The sequence below is a fragment of the Papaver somniferum genome, chromosome 4, assembly GCF_003573695.1.
Source record: "Papaver somniferum cultivar HN1 chromosome 4, ASM357369v1, whole genome shotgun sequence".
NCBI lineage: Eukaryota > Viridiplantae > Streptophyta > Magnoliopsida > Ranunculales > Papaveraceae > Papaver > Papaver somniferum.
In genome coordinates, this window is record NC_039361.1 from 159,731,869 (window position 1) to 159,739,812 (window position 7,944).

Below are 7,944 nucleotides of genomic sequence, written 5' to 3' on the forward strand. Positions count from 1 at the left end.
TTATGAAAATCAAAATCAAACCCTATCAAGTTCTTAAAGATAGGTTAAATTGAATTGTTGTTGAGCAAAAAGAAGAAGAAGAAACGACTTCATTAAGAAGGTATGTGATACCCAATCTTATTTCAAGTGTTGTTGTCGTTTTAAAACTTCGTTTGGGTTAGAATCATAAACTGGAACCTTCCAGTTTCAGTTTCAGTCCACTCCCGGCATTGTGTTCATGATGAATACCCTCCCGATTTTTTGTACCGGCATAACCAGGCCGGTATCTTGTGTCGGCATTGTGTTCATGATGAATACCATGCCGGTATTTTGTGCCTGCATGGCTGTTAGGATGAATACCATGCCGATACTGAGTGCTCGGCGTGGATTTTAGGATGAATATCATGCTGATACTGAGTGCCGGCATGGTTTTTGGGATGGATACCATGCCGAAACTTGCTATTTCAGATATATTTTCTGTATGTTTTTATCCTCAAACCGACACGGTTTACTTGGAAATCGAGCATGCGGGCACTACTACCGGCATGCTCGATAATGAACTTTCTGTGATGGCAGTCTGCTTACAATCTCAAAATTGGAGGATATTGTGTATCGGCATGGTGAAAGTATGAATACCATGTCAATTTGGTCCCTGACGGCATGGTATTCATACTTTTACCATGTCGATACTGAGTTTCTCAACGTAAAAATGGCGAATTCATTGAAAAAAAATCAAATTTAAATACATTAATACTTACACATGAGTTATTGGAGCACTTGTATGTTCAACTTGTTTACTTTACTGGATTAGTTCATCACCTAAACTTTCATGATCATAAATATCTTGATTTAATGTTGTTGCATCAACAAATTCAATGATAATGTTTTATTCTAATGATTATCAAACTAATCTATTAATTTAACTAATTATATTTAACCACTAAACATGATTAGTGAGGGATATATTAGGAATTATATAAATTACCCGGATAGAGGATGACCTTGATTTACTATTTAAATCCTGTTTTTGTCTTTTTCTTATATCCCCAATTAGTTTAACTATCCCAACTGCGCGTTCTTTAGAAAACTTTTTACACAAACTTCTTAACTATCATGAAAGGAAGATGACGTCCAACAAAACATCCGATCACTAAACCTTCATACTTCTTGATATCCATTAAACTCAAAATCATCCAAACCATCATTCTCCCTCCATTCGCTACACTGGACTCACGAAATTCCATAGGATTATTAGCCACATACTCAGCCTGAGACTTGCCAACCTTCTTAGCCCAATCTTGAGAACCAGAATTTTTCTGATCCTAAAATCCATCCCCATTTACCAAATTTCTCTCAACCCACTAGGGTTCTCAGAAACATTACCAAATTTAACCCTAACACAAAGAAAACATTCCAAAGGTAAATGAGATCCAACGGACACTATGACGAAACTTTAAAGAAAAATGATGAGAAGCAGAAAGAAAAGAGGACTAAACAATTGAAGAAACATCAATCATTAGCTTTGAATACCAGAAGAAAAAAGAAAACGAAAAACAATGTAACCGAAAATGAAAAAGAAATTCCTCGACTTAGGTCAAGGTCGCCAGTAAGTTGTCCTTCACGCCCTTGACTTTCTCTCTCAAATTGACAGGAAAATTTTAAGCAACACTCAAGCCATGTTTGATTTAGACTTTAATAGCGGTTTTATGTTTGGTTGTTTTGAAAAATAAATATTGTAAAAATCCGTTTTAGAAAATGAAAAAAAAAATGAAAACGTCGAAAAGAGGTTTGCTCAACCCAATTTTTATGATTCATAGTAAAGACAATTTTAAGTTTTAAAAAAATGGAAACAAGGTAAAAAAATGGTATTTCAAAAACAGAAAGAGAAATGATTTTGAAAAAAATAATCAAAAATCAAACCAAACACGGCCTAATATCATCATGTATGTTTCTTATTTCATACTAGGAACATTTTATTTGATTTTAATACAAATACTTGATTTACATATAACTCATGAGTTCCTCACAAGGATTTGAAATGAACTTATCAACAGCCCTCTTTATTAGAGATGTTTGTTATAGAAATTTCGATCTGATGACAAGGATTTGATGATGTATATACAATGATATTCTACACTTAATTTTTATCATGTTTTTCGATGCCCTGATAATGCCATAAGAATTGCTACTGCCACGATAAACATCACCAACATATTAACAAGCAATATATATGCCCTTCTCAACGACTTCTGGTACTCTCCAAACAGAAGTATGCCCCATAATGTACTCACAAGTGGAAGTGCCCGATATTATCAGATAAATAACATTCTAAGATTAGTCTATTCCAATTTTGATAAAATCAACAAAAAACAACATATATTTGAATTAACATTGGTGCCTTTATCCTCCCTACTTTCGTTGACTTTTGTAGATGGTGGTTTTTAGTTTAGGATTAAAATTGTAAACCTTGCATTTATGTGCCGTCATTCTGCAAAGAAACGGAGCCATGTAAAGTGATGAGTGTCCAACCTCTTCACTGGCGCATTTATTGAGCAATTCGATATATTCACATGAAATTTATCCATAATGGTGCAAGTAGCAACAATCCTAAATATTCTGTAAATTTCGGCACCATGCCCATATTATTCAATTAATATAAGTTTCTTTGAATGTTTTCTGTGCTATGTTCCCGGACGAACCCTTAATATTGATATGGCATGACAATTTGTGTTCACTCGTAGCAGAGTAACACGAATTTCCAGGTATCAAGGTTAAGGTCCTTGCATAAAGTACTCAATTGGAAAGCATACTTCTCTCTGGCAATAAACTTAAAGAACTCTGTGTCAGCACGTGGAATTAAATCAATTTTGTGATAATTCACAAGATTCAAATATTACCCTGACTAATTTGCAAAAATTAGGGTTTTGCGCCCTGCACAATATATTAGACCCTGTTGGTCGAAATTAAGCTTAGGCGAACTAAGCAATTAATCCGCCATGGATTAGTAGGTGCAAAATCCTACCCAAAATCAGAAAACAAGGAATAAAAAGAGTCGCGGAATAGGAGGAGCAGCAAAGGGAGGTGTGGCCATGTCTTAGGCCAACCGGCGCCATTTGTAATTGGCAACGCCTCATGTTGCCCGACCGGCCCTATTTTCCTTCGACCAATCAAGTCGCCTTAAACCCGTCACACGTTGGTTGGTCCCATACTTGCCTTCCTTATTTCCCATTGACCAATCAAGTCGCTTTAAATCCGCCACATACACACTAGAAATGTGGCCACACCCATGCTTGGACGGCCTCTCTTATATTAACCAATCAGGTTGCTCCAAACTTGTCGCAGTGTTAAAAGAGGAAAACTGTGCCAAATGGTCACAAAGCCATTGACTTTCCAAAAACCGCGCCAACATGCCAAACGTGCCATGTGGCGCCAATGAGCTGAATGGCATGCCAACATGCCACTCTGCCGCGCCAAACGTGCCACTTTGTGGCAGCATGCCAAAACATGCCTACGTGCTAACCTACCTCATGTTCGTTTCCAACGCCATGATGTGCTTAAATTAGGGTTTTCTAGTCATAAGCACGATTTTACTTTAGGCGCATTAACCAAAACCCTAATTTCCTGTTGTGGCCCAAATTACGCGTCACTTTGGTCCCCACAACATGCCACAAGCCATGCGGGACCCAGGAAACCCTAGGAATGGCACCATACCACATCCACTCATAGCAACCCTTGCTCCTGTGGTCGTTTCCACATTATGGCTTTGCTTTGGTTCCTATGGCGTGACTATGGCACCGTGTGCACCAAAAACATCACCATGCCACGGCCACATGCCACATACACTAATTAGGGTTTCGGCATGACAAACCCTAATTTAGGTGAAGTTTCTACGCCAACCAAGCCAAGTCATACTGCCCAGAGCATTGAGATTGATGTGGCAACTAGATATAATGTTGCCAAGCCATATTTGGTCTAGCACCAATGTGCCAAAATCTAGCGGCCATGACTACGCCAGACGCTACTTTCATCACCATGCCACTGGCGTGCGCTAAATATGCCATTGGCATGTGCCAATGACGCCATTGTGCCATTATCAGGCGCCAATAGAATGTGGCCATAATCAATGGCCACGCTTTCTCATGAGTCACAATCTTACCCTTCCAAATTCTCCACAAAATTGACAAGCCTGTGGCAAGTCTTAGGCATAACATCACATGTTATTCTCCTGCGGCAAGTCTCTTGACTTTGACTTGCTACACATAGCAATCTGCTACACGTTTTTCACGAAAACACTTGAGACATCAAACATGTCACAAACTGGGGGATACTCATCAGGGTATTGGTCTGGCGGTTTACAGCGTGCAACACGCCCATTATAAGAAAGTGTCAGAAAGCAGGGCAGTTAGTGGCGGCAAGAAGTAGTGGGTGTAAACTAACCCGTCTCCTTCATGGTGGGAACATGGTTTCTGGAATTTATACACGACCACATTTCTCCATCACTAAATCATTCCAACTTTCTACGAGATCATAGCGCGTTCAATATGACTTGTATAAATAGGTTCTACCTATTTCGACCAAAGGACAACAGTTTTGTTAATAACAACACAATATCCATAAAACACCAAAGAACTGATAGCTTACATTCCGCAAGCCAGTTATGAATTCTGATACGAGTCATAAAATAGCCACACCTTCAAAGTTAACCATTCTGATTTCAACACCTTCTTCTCTTCCTCCCTAAGACCAACCTTTTTCCTTCACTTTGTGACCGAAGCAAGACTGGAACGACCATTTCTTGGTTTAGGCCAGGATTGTACAGATTGATCTCTCGAATCTAAAGTACTCCCGTGCAGTGCATTTGTTTAAGGTTTAGATTTTTTTTCTCATCCACACACCCACATTTACCAAAACCAGCAGGAACAGTTTTTATCCATAAACAATTGGCGACCACAGTGGGAGATTAATCTCTCGGTTGTAATATCAATTTTTCAATTTTCAATTTCATTTTTTCAATCTCAATTTCAAGATGGTAGAGCTCAGGTCCGGGTCAGAAACAAAGCCTGATGCCACCAGCGCTGAGAACGTCCTTGGTATCAACGTTCCTTCCGGTAACACCAATGTACCACCTGTCAGCATGATCAACACCAGCGGCACAGGAAACGTTCTCTCAGGCGCTACACCTCTGATCACCTAAGCCATAGCCGCTGCCGCCATCACCAATATTTCTTCAAGCATGATGCCCCCAGTTGTCACCAGAGCCGCCGCCACTCAACCATTGGAACGAGAGACTGTAGGAACAAGCTGAGGAGGCCAACCCCCTATCACCATTGCTGATTTGATGGAAAGACAGGAATTTCTTTCTAAGGCTTAGACGGACATGGATTTAACTCAGAAGGAGGTGCTTACTTTACTCAAGACACTAACGGATCGCTTGCCGCATGAACCACGCCGACCACAGCCAATGGGGAGCACTTTTAATAGCCCAGGCGCCAGTACCTCAGCAGGGCGCACCCTTGTAGATGAAGAGACCCGCCAATTGGAGAGGAATAAGCCATCTAATTTCATTACACGTGAAGATTTTGAACGACTTATCCGAAATTGAGACAGAGAAAACCAGGTGGCCATGCACCAGCATCAACCTCCGTATCCTCCTGATGTGCAAAGAGTTCCTCTTCCGAGGGGATATTCTTCTCCTCAATTCTCCCTTTATGACGGCACTGGTAATGCGCATGAGCATATCTCTCGATTTTTAAATCCTTGGGTGAGCATAAATACAATCATGTCCTCCGCTTGAAAGAATTTTCAAAGTCACTTACTGGAAGAGCGTACACCTGGTACAACAACATTGCACCAAACAACATATCCAACTAGTGTGAGATGGTTGCAGCTTTCTACAAGAAGTATTTCTTTGTGTCTGAGTAAATCACCTTTTCAGACTTAGGAAGGATGTTCCAACGAAACAATGAACATCCAAATGATTACGTCAAAAGATTCAGAATTCAGGCACTGGATTGTCACGACCCAAACGTGACTGAGCAACAATTGGTGGAGTCTTGTATCAATGGAATGGTTCCCATTTATCGCGCCTTATTGGAGAATCTACGCTTCCAGACATTCTATGAACTTCATGAAGACGCTAAGTAGTCGGCCACAACAGCACCAGCATTGTTAGAAAGAACCAGGCAGGCCAAGAGTGAAGATGCACGCGAAACTCGAGGAAACAGATGCCTCATCAACAAGCAATATAACATTTTCCCCTCTATAAGCGTTGTGGGTGAAGGAGGAAAAAGAAACGCTCTAGCAGCAGAACAGCCACCCAAGCGTGCAGCACCAGTACATCAGGTGGCTCCATCTCGAAAGGCCGCGACTAAAGCTCCTGTGCAACACCAAGAAGCCGGGGAAGCTGCCCTTTTTTTCCCATTCCCAATCGAGGAGGTAATTGAACTCTTGGAAGCATGGATTCAAGATGATGCCATCAAGCTGCCTCCTATCAGGAGCCCACCAACTGAAGAAGAAATGGCAAATCCCAAGTATTGCAGTTACCACAGGTTCGTCCATCACCCGACCAACAAATGAAATGGTTTGAAACACATCTTCAAGGAAAAAGTAGAAGGGGGAGAACTTCAACTGGGCAATGAGGGAGTTCACAGAGATCCTCTTCCAGTCAGGACTTGTATGCTTTCTGGGGACTCTGTTCACAAAACTGAAAAGGCGAGGGTACACAAATATAACTCAAGCTAAAACTTTTCCTACCTATAAGTCCTTTCTCCGAAAGTGATTGTCTATGAACTGAGTCGAGACAATACAACTAATCGGTTCACGCTTCTTGTAATCGTCTATGGATACGAGATCGAGACAATACAACAATGAAGTATATTTACTTGATACAAAGGTTCGGACTTAACCAAAAACAATAGGATTGCTTATCAAGTAAATAGGAATTAACGTTTGTGTAATTTACTTTAATTATAATAAAACAATTATAATGCGGAAAATAAAAGTAAATGACACAGCAAGATTTTTTTGACGAGGAAAACTGCAAATGCATAAAAATTCCGGGACCTAGTCCAGAACTGAATACTCTCAGGATTAATCAGCTACACAAAATTACACTAACTTCGTATAGTTGATACAAAGTAACTAACCTTATAGTTCACTAGTCCCGTCTGTATTCCCACGCCTCCAACTTATAAATAAGTCACGTACTTGGATCAATCCCTTTGGTTCGTATTCCAAACAGTAAAGGAACAAGAAATCTGTTTGGTATCAATTCTATTCAACCAAGTGATATGAGTCGGACAAAGGCTCTTTCGTTTATCTCAACATAAACTCCTTCGTCAGGTCTAGATCTATCTTATGTTCAATCACCCGAAGGTAATCGATTAAGATTAAGCCAACAACACCTTTAATCCGAAGAACTGTATTGATGTCTATCTACTCAATTGATCAATCCAATCTACCACAAAGATAAACTGATTATTAATTGGATCCTCTTTTACCGAAACAAGTATTATACACACCAAAGATTGTAAAACCCAAGTCAGATCTTCAATATCTTCTTTGTCTTTAAATCTTCAATAAAAACCTGCACACAATAACTTGAATCTCTTGTGATCAATCACGCACAGAACATAGTATTTTAACAATGGATTATCACAAGATCGTCTTTAGAACTAACAACAATCTAAAGATCCCTGTCGAAACTCTGAACTAGTTTGAGTGAATCTTATATCAGAAGAGAATATTCTCAAGAATAAACAAACTAGGTGCAATCATATTTCAACCACCGTTAGTCAATCAAATCAATCGAAAATAAAGATAAACCGCAATTATCTAGTTTCCCACCAATGGGTCGCTCTAGAGCTTCTTAATCCCAAAGAAGACTTTAAACTGAGCGACCGTAAGAGATTTCACCTAATTAGATTACTCTCCTCTCCGATAGGCGTCTACACCAGTAACAACAAC